The sequence below is a fragment of the Zootoca vivipara genome, chromosome 1, assembly GCF_963506605.1.
Source record: "Zootoca vivipara chromosome 1, rZooViv1.1, whole genome shotgun sequence".
NCBI classification, from domain to species: Eukaryota; Metazoa; Chordata; class Lepidosauria; order Squamata; family Lacertidae; genus Zootoca; species Zootoca vivipara.
Genome location: NC_083276.1, coordinates 51049057 through 51063708, shown reverse-complemented (window position 1 = coordinate 51063708; position 14652 = coordinate 51049057). Strand labels below are relative to the sequence as shown.

The 14652-nt window shown below is 44.2% G+C and overlaps 1 protein-coding gene across 1 annotated transcript in view; it reads left to right on the top strand.

The window, feature by feature from the left end:
- The window catches only part of LOC118085291 (transmembrane protein 263-like), a 300135-nt gene that overhangs the window by 7750 nt on the left and 277733 nt on the right, over nucleotides 1–14652 (top strand). The window lies entirely within an intron of this gene.

Sequence of the window (14652 nt, the reverse complement as noted above, 5' to 3'; positions counted from 1 at the left end):
CGGAGTTTGATCTATGCCCTGTTAAAGCTGTGGTGGTGGTGGTGGGGTTGTTATGATTATTTTATTATCATGCTATTTATTATTATGCTATTTATTATGTGTTTATTGTTGTGCTCCATAAAGTGTGCTCTTAATGTTGTACACCACCCTGGGATCTTTTGTTAAAGGGTGGTATAGAAATCGAGTAAGTAGTAAAAATAATAATTGTGGAGGTAGGTCTGTCATCTCACTCCTAAGGGCATCTATGGGACTTTTAGCATGGCTGAGCCAAAGCCCATTGTGATTCCCTAAGAAACCCAGCTCCCTCTCCTCTTCCCAGTCTGCTGCACGATCCCAGGAGATCATAGGATCCTGCAATTAATTTTCATCACCCCCACCTTCATGGGTGCTCAAAATCACAATGGTGACAGAATGCTAAAGGTGTGGGGTTCCCCCCCTCCCCCATATGTTTTAAGTGGTAAGTGAAGATTTCCACGACATTATGGATAGAATTGAATCAAGTGGTTGTAGTTATTCTGGATTGGTTAAACTGTAGTGACAGAAAGGGAAGGCGATTTGAATTAAGGAGAAGTGCTTATTTAAATGGTCATCCAAGGGTTGGACTTGAGTCACTTTTTTGTTTTAAATCTGCCATTTTTATTTTATTTTATTTTTTTGCTGCCGAAAAGACCTCTTAATAGCGACTACATTTCAAATCCAGGGCTTTCAGACTCTATTCTACCAGCCCTCTTGGAAAGCTAGTTAAGCAGCCTGGAAATGAGATTGAAAAAGGGTGTCAGCGGGAGGCTCACAAATGCCAATCTTAATTAAAAACCTGGTTTCCAGTTAAATGACCCAGATTACGATGAGTACGAATGTCTCTCTCTCTCTCTGCTGCGTGAATGTTTCTTTAAGTAAACTTGACTACTGCTTTCTTTGGAAGAAGGTCTTCATATTCAAAGGACAGAAGATGCTAATTGGACCTTTTATCTCTACGTTCATGGGGACATACAAAACTGCTATCTGGTTCATCTAGTTCAGGGGCAGCTGAAGTGGTACTATCCGTATGTTTTTGGACTACAGTTCCCAGAAGCCCCAGCCAGAATGACCAATGGTCAGATATGGTGGAAATTGTAATCCAGAGTATCTGGATGAAGAATGGTGGGAAACTCCAGCCAGAGAACCCCCTAGGGAAGCCACAGAAGAGGAAGGCTCAGAGCCAGGGGAGCGGTGGTGGGACATAGTCAGAGGATGAAGGGGGGTGGAGCAGAATGGTTGGATGCTGAACAAGCAGCCGGCTTGAGTGAGAGAGAAGAAGAAGAGGCAGAAAACACTGCAGACATAAGACAGGCAGCTGAGGAAGAGGTGGGGGCTGAGGCTGCAACAGTTTCACGGGAGCCTGCTGGTATTTGCCATAGGTTTCTCTGTTGGTATTCTGTTTCCTTGACTAAAGAATCAACCTTACTGCTCGTCTCTGTGTCTCCGTGATGACCTGTGGCTGAACCAACCCTGACACTGTTGGATGCTTGTTATCCCTGATGTAGCCTATTGCTCCTAACCCATTACAGTCTACTCCATTTGGCAGCATCATGTGCTGTACCACTGATTCCTCTCCAGCTTTTTTCTATCTCCTCATCCATTGCTTTTTTGGGGGGACAGAGGTGGGAGTACTATTAAATTTTTAGAGAAAGCCAAGTTGCTTTATTCATGTTTTACTGGGAAAACTGGTCTCTGTCATGTTGGATTATGATTGCAATACAGCGGTACCTCGGTTTACAAACACAATTGGTACTCCACGTTCCAGACAGTCCGTGGAGTACTTAAACTGAAGCGTACTTAACCTGAAGCGAACTTTCCCATTGAAAGTAATGGAAAGTGGATTAATCTGTTCCAGACGGGTCCGCGGAGTACTCAACCTGAAGCGTACTTAACCCGAGGTATGAGTCTAATTGGTTCCGGACGTCCGTACTTAACCTGAAGCGTACTTTACCTGAAGCGAACTTTCCCATTGAAAGTTATAGAAAGTGGATTAATTCGTTCCAGACGGGTCCACGGAGTACTTAAACTGAAAATACTCAAACCGAGGCATACTTAAACCAAGGTATGACTGTATAACATTTTTACCTTGGGCTTTTGATTGCTTGTCTTAAAGGAAACAAACATATCTAACGCAAACTGTATAGTGATACTATATATATATATATATATATATATATATATATATATATATATGGTGTAGAGATGGTTATACTTGGTACAATACAATTTTTAACATGCTTTTTAGCAGAAGCCAGCTGAGCATTTTGCAGATATGAATAATGTAAAGCTTCAATATAAGATAATATAAATTTTGTTAATTAAAAATGCATGAGAATCATCACAATGAACATTATTGATTCAATAGTGTCTTAGGATGTGTATAATTTGGGATTCAATGATAAAAGTGATCATGCTGCTTGATTAAGTGAGTGGTGGGTGCATCAAAAAGTCCTGATGATGTTAGATTAGTTTTGCTTTCATTTCTATGACCCAAGCAAAGTCAAGGCATCATTTTAACTACCTTAGAATTCTTAAAGGTCTGTGAGTGAGAAAGGAGGGTTGGGAAGAGTGTCTTGAAATTTATTCCTTATTTTGCTTAATTTTCAGCCTGATGAAGAGCTGTGGAATACTCAAAAACTTGTTCATAACTTTGTGATGTCTTAGTTGATTCATTACTAGGGCTTTTAGGGTATTTTTCGTCTTCTTCCTTGTTGCGCTGGCAAAAAATGACGCTGAGACAGGATGGATGTTTCAATGGGTAGGCGACCTCGGACTCCGTCAGAGTGCTTCCTTTTATTGACATTTTCTCATGTGGGTCAATGATTAACTCTCTAGGCACAGCCTCATACCATATAAGGACACATAATAGCCAGAAGGCGGTACAGTAACACCATACAAGGCACTACTTATGCATATGCATCTCTGGCGATACCCGCACGATCTCCATTGCGTACGTGCTCTCTCCCTCATGTTCTCTTAGCATGCTTTGTTCATGCCCCAACCTCATGCACATCTTGTGACCCAATCTTGTGACTTCCCAGCACTATCCAGTTCTACCCAGTACTATCCAGTACTATCCCTTCACCTCCTTTGTCCTGCTCTCCTGCTGAACCTGACGTTCATCCTGACGTTCGTGTGGTTTGCCAACACGTATCTCTAACCTTGGCATAATTGGCGTGGCGTGCCAGCGCCAATCTAGCCGCCATCCCTACACTTCCTAATTTCAGCCTGATTACCTGTAATACGCAGTTTAATGAGAAAGTGCCACTGAGTCCAGTGGGATTTGTTCCCAAGTAAATGTGCATACAGTATAATGCTGGCTCTGGGGCTCTGTCAACCAGTATCACCCATGAGTTCCGCCCACAGACTTGCTTCTACAATGCTTTCCCTACCTACTCCACAGAAATGCAAGCTGAACCTTCTCTTCTTCCAACTGCAGGCACCGGCCCAAAGCCCGGTAAGTTTGGAGACCCCTGGACCAGATGATAAGATAAGATAAGATAAGATATCTTTATTGTCATTGTCCCCTTGTGGGAACAACGAAATTACTCGGTTGCTACATCCACTCAGATAAAGCATTCCGCATAATCCAAAATTTAAAAACCTAATTAAAAACAGTAAATATAATACAAATAACAAGTAAAATAAGATGACTTCAAAGTCCAGGCTTTCCATTTAAGGCCAAAATCGCTCTAGAGAAGAAACTGTTTCTGAGACGGCTCGTTCTTGCCTGCATTGTTCTATATCTCCGTCCCGATGGCAGGAGCTCAAAGAAATGGTGACCAGGGTGCGTTGGATCTCTTGAAATGTCTAGTGCTTTTCTATGGCACCTGGTGGTATAGATTTGTTCTAAGGTGGAGAGTGAGCAGCCAATAATGCTCTCTGCTGTTTTAATAATTCTACACAGCCCTGCTCTGTCCTGAGAAGTACAGCTTCCGTACCACACACATAAACCGTACGTGAGCACGCTCTGTATGGCACAGTGATAGAAGGCAAGCAGCAGCTTTTGTGGAAGATGGTTTTTCCTTAAAATTCTCAAAAAATACAGTCTCTGCTGTGCCTTCTTCACAAGCCCCCTTGCATTAACACTCCAGGACAGATCCTCCTGTAACTCAATGCCTAGAAATCTAAACGTTGTTACCCTCTCCACACAAATTCCATCAATCAAAAGTGGCTGGACCTCGTTCTTCTGTCTCCTAAAGTCCACCACAAGCTCCTTTGTTTTCTTTGTATTTATGAGCAAGTTATTGACTCTGCACCACTCTGTCAGCCGCTCCACCTCATCTCTATAGTCCGTTTCACCCTCCTTATCAGAGATGAGCCCGATCACGGTTGTGTCATCTGCAAATTTGACAACCCTATTTCTAGGGTGGGCAGCGACACAATCATAGGTATAAAGAGTATAAAGGAGCGGACTAAGCACACATCCTTGTGGTGTTCCTGTGTTAGTCCTAAGCATGTTAGACATATAAGGGCCCAACCGGACCCTCTGGGAGCGATCTGAAAGAAAGTCCAGTATCCACCCACAGATGATCAGCAGGGTCCCTTCCAACTCTGATTCTAATGCACCAAAGCCAGAGGGATAGATGCCATAGTCCTAGCTATACATGTGTATATAGCATCTGTGCCAGGATCAAATGGGGCTGGTCGGACTGTGCATATTGTTGGAGCAGAGAGGAAAGAGGCTGTCCTGTTTATTTCCAGCACAGAGCAATAAGACTTACGATAGATCTTCTAGGCTGTGACACCAAAGCCATTAAAACAAAGTGGCCCGCAATGAGAATAGATCGCTGAAGTTCTTTTAATAGAAAAATGCGAGTATGCACTATCTCTTTTGTGCCTTCTCTTTTTATTGCTGCTTGCTCCTCTTAACAGCCCTTTCCCTTGTAAAAATCAGAAGCTCTTGAAAGAAAGAAAGAAAGAAAGAAGCACATAAATAATAAAATACAGTAAATTGTATTGTTCCGACTGTGCTGTGCTTTGGTTTCCTGGGCTCTACGAATTCGACTGCTGTGTCTGCTCACCTTCCCGTAATGAGAGCACCAGGGACCTCGGGCTCCCTCTGGAGGCCTCGCTCTTCTGGTTCGTTCCAATATTTCGTGAAATTGCATCATGAGGACGGCGGCTTTTCAGGCTGCAAAGCACGTGCCTGCTGCTTCTGGAGGGAGAGGAATTGGATGTGTATGACACATTCTCTGCAGTAAAATGAAAGGTTTTGCCCTACAGGGGTTACCTTTCCGTTTCAAAGCAATAAGACTGCAGTCTGCTCCTCTGCGCACCGAGGCCTTGAACTCCATTTAGATTTTCCTTTGTGTCTTTATGGTGTCATCACTCATCAGAATAGAGCTGCCTGGTCGTACAGCACCTTTCCCTATGCACATGAAGGCCTTTACTTTAATGAGCTCATCATTGGTAGCGAATAGCTTGAAGACCGTTCCCAACTAAAGCTAATCTTGGGAAAGTTTATCTGAGGCCAAAAGGGTCTTGGAACTTTGCATTCTGATGTGCTCCTGATAGCCTTTCCAAGAGGGCTCCCAGCAGGGCAGGTGAATTGCACAAGGAAGAAATTTCCTTGAGGAACAGCAGCGAGATCTGTGTCTAAATCAGAAACCAGGAATGAATTTTGTTTCCCCGCCCACCCCCAGCCCACTTATTTTTCCTCCCATCATCATCATCATCATCCTGCTAAGAGTTAATATTCTAGCACCCTACATGGCCTTGATTTTAATCCCCCTTGAATCATATTGTGATAGGTGACCCTTATAGGCTGTCTGTTAGCTCATGGTGACAAATGACTCTATTACCTGCTGTCTTAACACACAGCACCCGATGATTCTGAACACATCATGGAGAATGGAGAAAGAAAACCTCATCAAGGAGAGCAAGGGGGCTGAAATGAGGTCAGCCCCAATGACAGGACATTTCAATGGATTAGGTCTGCAAAGGCAAGGCACAAGCTCAAAGGCAAGGCACAAGCGCACTCTTTGAACACCCAGTTTAAAGTAGGCCATTTTAGACACCTCTGCAGAGCCACATGGGGGCGCTACTTGCCTGATAATGTAGCAGCTTCCAACTTGCCAGCCAAGCCCACTGCTTCCTATGCTAGTCCCTTTGTTGGAACATTATTGCAGACTGAGGCTTATAGGGATGCTGTGTTACTAGAACCTTTGCTTTATCACAGCCACATCAATGGCAATGAGAAAAATGGTGTTCGGTCTTCCTAGTTTTTGAAGGTGCAGCTGTTTGCCTCAGCATGTCTTTCCCCCTTCCCAATCTCTGCTTTTCCATTGTTGCTGCTTAAAATATTGTACCAAAACTCTGTTTGGTTGTTCACGTAGTGTGGTCATTTGACTATGATTGTTCAGGTTCTTGCAAACCAATCTGTCACTATCAGGTTTTGTTTTTTTGGAACAATTGTGGGTTTTTTAAAATTACGTTTCGGAGCAATTAACATGACAACATGCAGCCATGACAACAGCTTTGCTTTGTTGTACATTTATCTTTCAGTTGTCTTTATCCTTTACTATGTACAAGCTATCATTATTTATTTTTGTATAGGACAATGTTTTAGTTATCATGAAATTGGACTCCCGTGAATGATATATATAAAAGGTAAAGGGACCCCTGACCATTAGGTCCAGTCGTGACCGACTCTGGGGTTAGTTATCATGAAATTGGACTCCTGTGAATTATACACACACACACACACACACACACACACCATGTTTCTCCGAAAATAAGACACCGTCTTATATTTATTTTTCCTTAAACCCCCCCCCCCCACTATAGCCTATTTTCAGGGGGTGTCTTATTTTTTCCCTCCTCCTCCTCCTGCCGCGGCTGGCATTGCTGCTGCGCCTATCACTATGTCTTATTTTCGGGGTATGGTTTATATTCCTTGAATGCTTAAAATTCCTGCTATGGCTTATTTTATGACTACATCTTAAAATAGGGGAAACAGGGTATATACACAAATATTTTAAAGGGGAAACTGCAGCTGAACAAAAGGTAGGGGATTATACATCATCTGTAGAGTACGCCTTATTCCAAATGAACAATAGGCACATAGTAGCATCAGCACCATCTTGAAAGGGCAGTAGCCCTGTGGAGAATTTCTGCTTTAAAAATCTTGTCTCCGCAGCCTCTTTCTCGCTTTGCTTACTTTCTAACTGTGGGTGGAATGCAGTGTCACACCAATGTGGTGCAAACATTTCTGCTCGCCAGATGGTGCAGTCTCAACTCTCCTGCCCTTGCATGCTGTTCTGTGGGTTCCCCCGACCCTCCGGAGGGGAGGGGGGAAGGCCCCATTGCGCTCGAAGGAGTCCTTGTGCTGATTTTCGCTCGTGTACTGAGTTAGTAGAATCCGATCCCACGTTTCTGAAAATAAAGCCATGAAGTGGGGCCATAGGTTGAAATGGATGCCAGCCGGACAGTGGAAGGCGTTGTTTGCTTGCTCTACCCCAAGCAGCCTTGGGAAAGAAAAGGTCCCCCTGTATCTTCTTCCCATGTATGGAGAAAAGCACTTGGGGGGGGGGCGCTTTTCGGGGAAACAATTTATTAAATATTGCCAAAGAGGTGGTGTCTTCCCAGCAGCCCTTAGATCACAAGCCGCCTCTCTTGCAGGCAGACTGAACTTACTGCAACACTTTTCTGGGAGGCGGTTCCTTATTAAAAGAGTGGCTGCTCTTATGCAATGTACTGTGCGTTGTGTGTCAGGACATGGCGCCTCATGCATTTCACGGCTTGTTTACACAAGCAGAGAGGTAACAGTGGTTAATTCAGAGGACATTGACAGATGATGACTCTGTACCTTTGCTTGTGCAGGAAAGGAATCCATGGGTATCTTGTTAGCTTCCCCCCCCTATTCAGGCAAGTGCTCTTCTGCACAGTAGTTGCTGATAATAAGACTTCATAAAATGTAGGTTAAATGTTAGATACTGGAAAGCAAGAAGGAAAGGTAAGTGTGTGATAACCTAAATTCGTGAGCAACTATTAGTATCCTCCCCCTTGGCTTTATTCCTTGCCTACACATCATCTTCCTGTTGAGAGAGCTAATGTTAACCATTATATATGGTTACAGGTAGGTAGCCGTGTTGGTCTGGATCGAAGTAAAATAAAAAAATTCCTTCAGTAGCACCTTAAAGACCAACTAAGTTTTTATTTTGGTATGAGCTTTCGTGTGCATGCACACTTCTTCAGATACCAAGAAGAAGTGTGCATGCACACGAAAGCTCATACCAAAATAAAAACTTAGTTGGTCTTTAAGGTGCTACTGAAGGAATTTTTTTATTTTACATTATATATGGGTTTGCTGTTGTCGGTTAGTCTGATTGGATCAGGCTAACTAGATTAGGCTAACTGGCATCTTATAAATCAAGTTATTTCATTATCTGTCTCGGGAGATAGCCAGTTCATAAGATCTGAGCTGCTATATCCCATGTAGCACAAATGCTTGAAGGGGCAATATAGCTGAATAACATTTCCCCCCAGCTTGCTGGAAACTCATCACACACATTAGAAAAATCCACAAGAGAGTATATATATATATATATATATATATATAGAGAGAGAGAGAGAGAGAGAGAGAGATCATGATATTGTCCTTCAGGAAAGAAACGAGTTTATGTACCATAGTCTATAGATCTGGCTTTAAGTGAAATGCTTTACATGCCACACACTAAATATTGTGGAGGGTAAGACAACAGCATGGTGCTAGACTGAAAAGGGAGGACCCAATCTCTCTTCAAATAACAGTTCCAGACTCTGACTATAGATGATGAATCAATTGTTTGCTCAATGGATGATGAATTCAGACTTTCTGTGCATGTTTGTAGGTCAGGGGACAATTTCTGTCCTCAGTTGTGCCTTTGAAATTCCAGTAGACTCAAAGGATGGGTTTGTATGAGAGAGTGTGAGAGATGGGCAGAGCCTTACAATTATTATTATTTTCATTTATTTAATTAAATGTATATACAGTATTGCTTGGCAGGGCTCTTTTTTCCCTAGAATAAGAGGTGCTGGAATTCCCCTTTTTAAAGGGGGAAGCACCCACCCAAATTGGTTGAGCTCCCCCCACCCCTGTTCACTCGCTTGACCCAACGCCGCAGGGGAAACATAAAAACTGACTCCTGTGCAGGGGGACGGCACCACAACACTACAGACCCGCCGGAACGCACCAATGAGGTGCTGGGATGCAACAAAGGGGTGCTGGAACTCAGTTCCTATGAGATCCGGCTCAAAAAAAGCCCTGTTGCTTGATGGCAGAAAACCTCATAGAGGTTTACAAGAAGACTGAAAGAATAGGATTTATTAGTAGAAACAATTAAAACATTATTATTTTTTTAATATAGTTTTTCTTAAATTTTCTGTTTTACATTTTAAAGTGCTCATTTTTACGTCCTTAAGATATCAATGACTTCGCTTCTTCTCTTTCCATGGTTCATTTTGCATATCACAAACCCCTGCATATTTTACAAAAACTATACCATTCAGTATTCCATTATTGCATCCATCAAAACTTATTTTCACTGTTGAATTTATCTTAATGCTGCCAATGTTTTCAGCTGCACACAGTTATTTCCCATATATTCAATAAACGTTTTCCAGTCTTCTCTAAATGCACGTTCTTGTTGTTCTCTTATTCTAACATATAGAATAACATACTGTATAGAACATAGGTAAAGGTAAAGGGACCCCTGACCATTCGGTCCAGTCGCTTTATTGGCCGAGGGAGCCGGCGTACAGCTTCCGGGTCATGTGGCCAGCATGACTGACTAAGCCACTTCTGATGAACCAGAGCAGTGCACGGAAACGCCGTTTACCTTCTCACCGGAGCAGTACCTATTTATCTACTTGCACTTTGACGTGCTTTCGAACTGCTAGGTTGGCAGGAGCTGGGACCGAGCAATGGGAGCTCACCCCATCACAGGGATTCGAACCGCCCACCTTCTGATCGGCAAGCCCTAAGCTCTGTGGTTTAACCCACAGCACCATCCACGTCCCTACATACAACATTCAAAAGATTTAAACCAGCAATAAACAAATAACACATCAGCATTCTGAATATCCCGGTAGGCTTGTCTAAACAGAAATGTTTTAGCAGGTGCCAAAAAGAGTACGCTGAAGGTGCCTGCCTGCTGCCTGCTAAAGGTGCCTGCCTGCTGACAGGTAGGGAGCTCCAAAGTGCAGGGGCTGTCACACTAAAAGATAGATTTCCTACAAATGCAGAATGAATATTATGTGACACCTGTAGCAGTGCCAATTGCATGTGCTCCAGCTTGACATGCTAATGGGACCATTGCAGACAGCGGTGTAGCTTGTTGCTCGGCTGCCTGGGGTGGCGCATGTGCCCTGCAGCTGGGGGCGGAGCGAGCCACCCATGGGGGCGGAGCGAGCCAAGGCAGGCCGCGCTGTGTGGAGCTGTAGGGTGGCTGAGGTGGTGGGCAGAAACAAGACCCATGCTGCCAAAAAAGCAGTGCGGAGCTTGCAGGCAGTCTGCCCACCACCTCCCCCTCAGAAGAAACACGTGGCTCAGGCATGCTGCAGGCATTGCTCTTGCTCCCTACCATAGGAGCCAGTGGCTGGACTGTGGCTGGACGTATGCTGATGGTGGCGAGAGGAATGCAGCCTGCTTATGGAGAGGGGAAGAAATGGGTCCGGTTTCTGGCTAATTACAGAGATTCAAAAGCCACTTTTTAGGGCAACGAGCCTCCAAAGGCAGCTTCCACCATGCAGTCATAAAACCCGGAGCAACCCAGACCCAGCAAAAAGTATTAACTCACTCCCACATCGCCCCCGACAATACCAGAAAAGCAGCCTTCAGGGAAACCTGTCCCAAGCAGTCTCAGCCCATTTCAACCCGATCAAGCCTTGGAAACCTTCCAGGCGACTGAAACCTAGCAGGAACTCCCCTGAAACCTAGCAGGAAGGGGCTCCTGGCCTCCAGGGGGAGCCTTGCTCTCTGCCTGGCTGGCCGCGCTGGGAGTCTCCCGATTCCTGCAGAGGGAAGTGGCTTTCCTCCACGGAGACTTACTGTGCCAAAGCGAGCAGGCACAAAAGACAGAGAGGAGGAGGCAGCTTAGGCAGATTCATGGAGGAGAGGGCTGTCGAAGGCTACTAGCCATAAAGGCTGTGCTCTGCCTGCAAAGTTGGAGGCGGCAATGCTTTTGGTTTCTGGAAATCACTCGAGGGGAGAGTGCTCCTGCAGTGGCGTAGGAAGGGGCGTGCGGTGGGTGCGGAAGTTATTTTTTGTCACCCCCCCCTCAGTGATGACACTCGGGGCAAACTGCACCCCCTGCACCTATGCCACTGATTCCAGACACATGCTCCTCCAGGTCCCTATTGCATCCCTCTGCTCGTACGGTATTAATACAGAAATGGTGCGGTACATTTCCCGCCCTCATATAGTATAAGGAAAGAAGACTGGCTTTGCTACGGTAACTGAAATATGTAGGAGGACTGTTACAGTCTCTTGCAACTGAAAGCGGCTGGTTTTAAGTCTCCTTTCCTGTACCTCAAAGAATCATTAGTAAAATACCTGACTTCTGAAGTTCAGCCAGTAAATTGTGTATTACGGCAGGCTTTCTACTGGTCCCAGAGACTAGCAGTTCCTCACAAATGCTACAATCAGGATGATCTTGCACACAGTCAGGATGAGTCACAGGGCTCATACAGAGGCCCCTGAGCTCCGCATTGTATCATGTTCTCAAAGTGCATGCATGGCTCTACGAACCAAACAGCACGAATATTGATGCTTCCTGTAACTGCAAAACTGCAAATTCCACATTGTGGAATGTCCTCAGTTCTTATAGCTTAAGCCTTTACATGTTTACTCAGAAGTGAAGTCCCACTTTATTTAGTGGGACATGCCCAAATGCCTTAGGCTTAGTCTTCCAAGTAAATGATCTTGCTGAGTAGCCTTGCATATGTACAGAAATCTCTCTTGAGCAGTTATTATTATGCAGTGCATGTGAGCTATATGACAAAAGGTTTTAGAAAATGCTCCTCAGTAGCTATTCCATTTAGTTCAAAAGCAATGTTTTTATTGTTGTAGCAACCAATCTGAATTCTTGTATGCTTGCTTGCTTATTTATTTATATTATTTATATTCATATCTCACTTTTTTATGTGTGGCACCCAGGACATGCTTGTCCAGGAACTGTATGCATTTATTTCACAACGGGGCATTTTATTTAAATCCCCACTGAGTTTAAATCCCTTTTCTCCCCCCTACCACTGATGGTGCCTAAATGGATTCAAGGGATCAGAGTGGCAGGTTTCAAGGTCCACATTTCACACTGACTCCTCACCTTTGCAGGAATCCATGGTGTTTTGCCCTTAAGGCCAGCCTTTGGTCTTCCTCTCCCGAATCTGCATAAGTATTGGGCCTGTGCTCTTGGGGACTAGGACTGTGACACTAATTCCATAGAAAATCAGCTGTGACAACAGTGCTGTGAGTAAGAATCTCCCTTTCTCAGCAGCCCCAGTTAGAAGGCTGAAAAAAATTATTTACCAGAAATAAGACAGCTTTTTTTTGGGGGGGGGGAATTGTCTGGGCAGGTGTAGTGGGTCTCTGTACCTTCTGCCCTGGGAGAAGGTGAATGTCTGAGAAAGCCCTCTGTGTCTGGCTTTTAAACAAATTAATTTCTCTAGCATAATCTAAGTTTCCTTTCCATATGCAATGAGGTGATATTTACAAATCCTTGGCACTGGAGGCAAAGTGTGTAGTCACATGTAATGTGCAAAGAAAATGAGGTCAGGCACTGGAGAATTCTTCAAAAATAAAACCTCAAATGATATTTTGGGCAACAGATTTGATCTGGATTAAGTTTATGTGCAAGTTTTAATTCTCCTAAAAATTAATCTGTTGTCAAAGCATCTCTGAAACATCTGCTTTAAAAATTGACAACATTACTATTGCTCTTATTTATTTCTCTGTTTAAAATGTGAATGGGGAACTTGTAGCCTTCATGCAGCCTTTATTTCATGCAACCTGCAGAGAGATGATAGCACAGTGTGTGTGTGAGAGAGAGAGGGGGGGGGGGCGCCCTATATCATACTGTAGTGCTGCAGACTCCGCCCATCTTTGACACTGGCTTCTAATTGAGTTTTCCCATAGTTCAAGAGCTCTTCATGGGGCAGAAATTTACCCAGCTTTAATTTAAAGCATGTAGAGATCTGCAGTTGCCATCTGACCCAGTCTGAATGGGAGCCCACAAAAAAATGGCCCAATGCCTTTCTGGGCTAGAGAGGCAAGACTGGAAAGGGCGAGGGAAGTGGGCCTCTCCCATTTTCACTTACTACTTCCCAGGAGAAAGAAAAGACATTCTCTTCCCTTCTCCCACCAGGCGCAAGTGAGGACAAAACTCTTGAAGTCAGGAAGCGAGATGGATTGGCAGTATGGGTAGCACTTGATATCAGACCATCAATTAATTTCAGGAGGAAGAAACCATTTAATGTGGGGCTGTCTTTCTGAAGTGTACCCTCCCTTTTATTAGATCACTCCAGATCTTAACTGACTCTGGAAGCTGGTTGGTATGCTTCTACAACAGCCCTTTTTTTGGGGGGGGGGGAAACTATTTTCCTTAAGACTGCAATTAAATAGAAATAGATTGGGATTGCTGGAGGTGGGTACCAAAATTAAACATCTCAAACAAAACAGAAATCCCGTCACCCAAAATAGCCCAGAAAATCCCATCAGGGAATGGACAGCAGCAAAGATGGCAGATCATTCTGAAGTGCCGGGTACCTGCTCTTTGGGGTTGAGCCTGTGAGTGCAATTGAGATAATTTCTTGGTATCCAAACATGGCTATAGATGCCTTGTGTTAAACATCCAATTATAAGATCAGTAAGTGCTTTCCAAACAGAAATATGCAGGATTTGTTCCAGCCGCCATCTGAAATGCAGTCACGTTGCATGTGAATTAGTGCAGCTGTTTAACAGCTGAATAGCAGTAACACCCCACCGAGTTTTATTCTTCATATTTCCATTTTACATAATGTAATCACTTGACTTAGAATGTTGCCTGGAGTCTAGAAGTAATGGTTCTGCTTGCTGTGGGGGGATGTTAATGACCACAAATGAACAGTACCTTGATTCCGCAGCCTCTTCCCACCCCTCTTTCTCCTCCCCTTGCTGCAGTGGCTGAAACAAGTCACCTTTGCCACAGCATGGTTCTTTCAGAGCAAACTTGGGCATTACAGGGAAATGGTAAGCTTTTCCGGATTAGCTCCTCGGAAACTTCCATTTGTGGCATGCTGGCAGAGGTTGCATCTAATATCCACTTGTCGTGACAGCCCATCAGACATGGGGACAATCTCTTCAGGGGCAAGCCACATGCATCCAGTGGTGAGGTTTATTGGGACAGATGAGGAAGGGAAGCATCTTTTGCTCCCTCGGAAGACTGTGTACCTTTCAGGTTGCTTTGCTGTGAAGTAACAGGCCAAGAGCTTACTTAACAGGTCATTGGACCGATAAAGCCATGCCTTTACAGGCCACATAGTAAGATGGATCATTGTTTGTTTGCTGTAAATAGTATTCTCTCTGCAGGCGCATGTCTCCAGAGAGGGGGCACCTCAAAGCCCACCCCCAATCGCACGGAGAGGTACTGTTTTCCTGCCCTGTATAACTCCCAG